The sequence below is a fragment of the Vigna angularis genome, chromosome 1, assembly GCF_016808095.1.
Source record: "Vigna angularis cultivar LongXiaoDou No.4 chromosome 1, ASM1680809v1, whole genome shotgun sequence".
Taxonomy (NCBI): Eukaryota; Viridiplantae; Streptophyta; class Magnoliopsida; order Fabales; family Fabaceae; genus Vigna; species Vigna angularis.
Window position 1 is genome coordinate 64590376 of NC_068970.1, and position 5269 is coordinate 64595644.

General features: G+C 29.8%; 1 long non-coding RNA gene across 2 annotated transcripts; it reads right to left on the reverse strand.

The window, feature by feature from the left end:
* Window positions 1–4141: 4141 nt before the first annotated feature.
* LOC128197779 (uncharacterized) lies at window positions 4142–5258 on the reverse strand. Of its 2 annotated transcripts, XR_008250611.1 has the most exons (3): window positions 4764–5178; window positions 4619–4641; window positions 4142–4466 (listed from the first exon to the last, which is right to left on the reverse strand). It is a non-coding gene; the product is annotated as an uncharacterized LOC128197779 (long non-coding RNA). The 2 variants fall into 2 exon arrangements; XR_008250612.1 differs by having other exon boundaries at window positions 4142–4641; window positions 4764–5258.
* Window positions 5259–5269: the final 11 nt, after the last annotated feature.

Genomic DNA, 5269 nt, shown 5'->3' on the forward strand with positions numbered 1-5269 from the left:
CAGATTCTTCATACCAATCATACTCATACCAAATCCAGATTACCCAGATTCACCAACCCAATTCCTCTCAATCCACTCGACCACTTACTCATAATATGCAGAAACATATTCATCACAATCATAACACTTAATTATTCAAACCAATATACAAAATACATAATCATTCAATTATACATACATGTAAAATCAGCAAACACTATTTGATAACGTCCTCCTCGAGCTAGGTTGGGCCAAAGCGCGAAGATGAAGCTATGGAGATGGAATTTGTGCGGAAGTTATGGATATGGTGGTGGACTCACAATATTGGTGAGGTTTTGGTGAGTATTTGTGGTAAGATGGAGGTGTTTGATGGATCTTCGGAGAGGTTGGGCCAACTCTAGAGAAGGGTGGTTAACGGGACCTCATGGGATGCTCTAGCCTTGACTTGAGACAAGATATGTTTGCACACATTTTGGCATAATAACATTCAAATTCATCAAGTGATTTTACAAGGAATGAGACCCTTCTATTTACAGAGAAAGGTGTCTCCAAAGTAGATAATAAACCCTAAAACTACCCACTCTTAAAGAGACATGTGGGAATCCACTCTTACAAAGTTTCTCCACTCTTAGAGTGTCATGTGGCAATCCACTTTTGTAAAGTCTTCTCCACTCTTGAAGTAGCATGTGGCAATCCACTTTTGCAAAGTTCTCCACTCTTAAAGTAGCATGTGGCAATCCACTTTTGCAAAGTTCCTCCACTCTTAAAGTGCCATGTGACAATCCACTTTTGCAAAGTTTCTCCACTCTTAGAGTGACATATGGCAATCCACTTTAGTAAGAGTTTCTCCACTTAGAAAATGACACATGACCACTTTCTTCTTAAGAAAAACTCTTCACTTAAGAGCTTGCCATGTGGCCATCATGTCCCATGGTGGGACACACTCTTTAAAAATAAGATTACAAACCATACAATACTTAGCCCTTAATACAAGGCCTAAAATTAAATACTATACTATTTGACCATTAATACAAGGTCTAAAATACACACAATTTTACTAAGAACATGTTGATGGCTCATGATGATTAGAGCTCGGACCCACCTTTCATAGATGAATCCAACTCTTCTTAAGTATGATTAACCATGGCTAGGGCATATGTCATTACTATTTTCATACATCATTCACAAATTAGTTAAATTAACTAGCTTCCCTTACCTTTTTGACGGAACAGAACAACGTTTAACTTTTCCAAAAATTACTTTCCCACCAGAAAATCCTATAAACACCCATACTTCACCGATTTGTGAGGAAAGACCACCCAACAGACCATAAATGAAGTTAGAAAGAAGAAAATAGGATTGAAGTATACATGCAACCAATAGAATTGTCTTGCATGTGACAGAATTTTCCAGAATTCACAAAAACTTAAGAAACGAAACTTATCCATTTAAAACACAAACTTGATCGATGAAAGAAGAAGTCCTTTACACCAAGATCATTTAGACACAATCTGATTGTAGATCAGATGAAGTGAGATGAAGAAAATTTAGAGAGAAATTGTAGAGAGAAGAAGGAGAAAAGGAAACTTAAAAATTTTTGGAAAGAAGAAATGCATGCAGAAAGTGACACGAAATTTCAAAACTTTTGTTTATATACTACCATCAAAATGGATTGGCCCAATTGGATAAATACACCGGTCCTCCTAGTCCTTACACAATCTATGTCATTTTGTTCAAATTAGCATCTTTAAGTTGTTATTAACCACTATACCAACATAACTAAATTCATACTACTAAATTTATGATAATGGTATGGTGTAAGATAAAATAAGACTCTTTTATTAAATTTGTAATTTTTTAAAATTATTAAGTACATTATACTCTCCTTGTAAAACACAAGTAAAATTAAAAAAAAAAATCTCAAGCAGATAAGGGTGTTATTTATTAATAATTTATTTACCATTTTTATATAATTTATTTTCTTATAAAGAAATTTAATTGAGATTCTACTTTTAATTCACTGTTTTTTTTGTAAAGAATAATGGATTCATATAGCAGTATTATTGTAGCGTGCCAAAACAATCTTATATATATATATATATATATATATATATATATATATATATATATATATATATATATATATATATATGTGTGTGTGTGTGTGTGTGAACGGTTTTATGCTTTCAGAAATCAGAAAGTTACGAAGCCTCTTCCAAACGAATGAAATCCCACGAATAAAGAAGGAGAGATAAAAGAAAGAGAACATTTTAACTTTAAAATCCATAAGATAATAATTTTTAATAACAAAATATATATAATTTCTGGTGTAGTTTTCATGACAAGGGAGCGAGTAACTTCTCTAGCAGCATCTTGCTTCGCAGGACTCACAAGGACCACTAATTAGAAATGTAGAAGATGCTCCAATGCTTTGAAATGGATACTTCTCAGAACAAAAGTACCTTTGCATTAACTTTAGTAAAGTGGACGAAGTGGGAAATGAAGTGTTGCCTACAAATTAACTTCAAGAGTTTCCACCTATAAATTAAAGTAAAAGGCAATGCAACTCATCCAATTGGAAGTAAAACTAAAATATATTTTAAAGGAAAAGCACAATATATTTTTGAAAAGGAAGGGACTAAGCAAAACTTGATCTGAACACATATAAATATAAAGGCCAACACGATGCTATGTAATAGGCAAAAAATGGAAGATTGACATTAAGGTGAATGAAGGACAGGAGATAAAAATTTCAGACGTAAATAAATTGTATAAAAACAATATATAATAATAAATTTAATCTAACCAAACATTTCAACTTCTTATACTTAAACATTAATCTAACCAAACCTAGTTTGTAGTTGAGAAATTGACTTTTTATTCGTATTGATATTTATGAAAATGAATTTTATAATTCAGAGTCAGCTGTTTAATTATATACTTTTCTACTATTCTAACAATCTAAAACCAATTACTAATGTGAATTATTTGACTGTTTAACATCTTGTAGTATTTGAAATTATCAAAGAGATAAAAAAAATGAGCCAATTTGGTGTTGTTAATTAATTATTGTGACTGAGATTATTTTGTTAATTTGGTGTTGTTAAAAAAAACTGAGATCATTTTGTTTTTCATATTTGAATTATGAATGTTTTAAAAAAATTATTGTAATTGTTTTAACTATTTGTTAGCTGAATTGTTTTAACATGTTTTCGTGGGCTATGATATCGTGAGGTTTTATTACGTTAATTATTATTTCGATTTATTAGCTATATAAACATTTAAATATGGAAAGGAATATTTTGACAACCAGTTTTTCACATTATTGTAGCAGTTTAACAAATAATAATAAAACATTAAAATATATTATTTAATTAAATATAAATTAAATTATTAAATAAAAAAATTAGTAAAATTTATTGTAATAATAAACAAGTTTTGACGTAGGTAGTTTTGGCAATTACTTTAATAGCTGAAAATAATATCTGTAACAATTTTTAACAACCACAAATTACATCTTAAATAGTAAAAAATTAGCATTTTTTAGTTTATGTATAATAGAATTTCAACAAATAAAATTAAAAAATCTCCCGCATTAATAATTTATTTACCATTTTTATATAATTTATTTTGACAATAAAGACATATAATTGATATTGAGTTTTTAATTTAAAAAATCTGAAGACCTTATATATTATATGTATGAATGGTTTTGTGCTTGACTCAGAAAAAATATGTGTATCAGATAAGACACGTCCGATATATCAGTATTTTTATTTGGAAAATAATAGTATACCATAATTATATACATATCGAAAAATATATAATTCTTAAAAAGATATTAAATATATATGATTATTATTGTATCAATTTAAATTTAAACTGAATATGTTAAAATTATTAATATAAAAAATTATTAGATATTGTAATAATAAAAATATTATTATTTTACAAATCAGATATTTTATTGATAAAAAGATAAAATATTTTTAAATAGTAGATATCAATACGTGTTTGATAAATTTATTTTTATGCTTATGGAATAAGGAATCAGAAACTTACAAAGCCTCTCAAAACTAAGACACGAATAAGACGAGAGAATGCAACTGAGAAATCATAAGATAATTAATGAAGACCTTCTTAATAGGAGTCTTTAAACCTATATCCAAATAATTATAAATTCAAATAAACTGTCTTCGACTTTACTGTCTAACTACAATTATAAAGAATTAACCATCACACTCTAGTAGCTTTTATAAGTCACTGCTCAAATGAAACAAGGTGTCTCAAAGTGAATAAACGAAGAACAACAACAAATAACTTCTTATCATCTTCAGTCATCCAAGTTAACCAATAAACAATTTTATGGTTTTACAGCTCCATGCACAATCCAAATACAATGATATGATATTCAATTGGCAGAAACATTTTCCCATTTACGAATTACCCTTGCAAATGCAGCTCCTCAAGATTTCATAATGCCTTCGCTGCAAATGAAAGCCAAAATATGCTAAAGAAATTAAAATGAAGAGTTTCAAGAAAATGTAACTTTGGGACAACGGAGCAACTCAACTTACGTCCAAATCAAACTATATCTAACAATAACTTACAAATCAAACTATATCTAACAATAACTTACAAATCTTGTCTGAACGAACCCACCTGTAAAATGCCATTAAAAATGTAAATAAAAACAAAATAAATTAAAAATGAGAAATTCATAATAAAAGTTTAACGTTTTGAAATTTTGTAATTAATAAGTATTGGTTATAAGCCACACTCACCAACGGAAGATCAATTAGCAGAACACTAAGTAGCTTTCTGCCTTCCTCTTCCTATCTTCCTTTGTTTCCCTTCAAGACTCTGTAACATTGCTTCCGCTTCTATAAAGAGGGCATATGCCGCATTCTTTTATTGTGACAACTGATTTGAACTCTCCCACAACTGAGTCGTAATTTGGCCACCGAAAGTCAAAATCAAGCGGATTGATCTCAAAAGTGAAGCTGCTAGCATCACAGAGTCTAAGGCTCATGCTGCTCGTCTTTAGGGACTCCAAGTTAAATTTCCACATGAATGTGTGATCTTGATCAATAGGTCTCTCTTCACCATTCCATTTGAAATAGCTTTTTAACAAATCATTATTTGGAATAATGTGTGTGCCACCGTCATCAGATTCAAATTTTTAGGCTGTAACTAAAATAACCACGTCTAGCTTCATTATCATTCGTAACTAACAGTCCAAAAAACAACACACAAAGCGAAACCAATGACCCTATCATCGTTGCAGAAG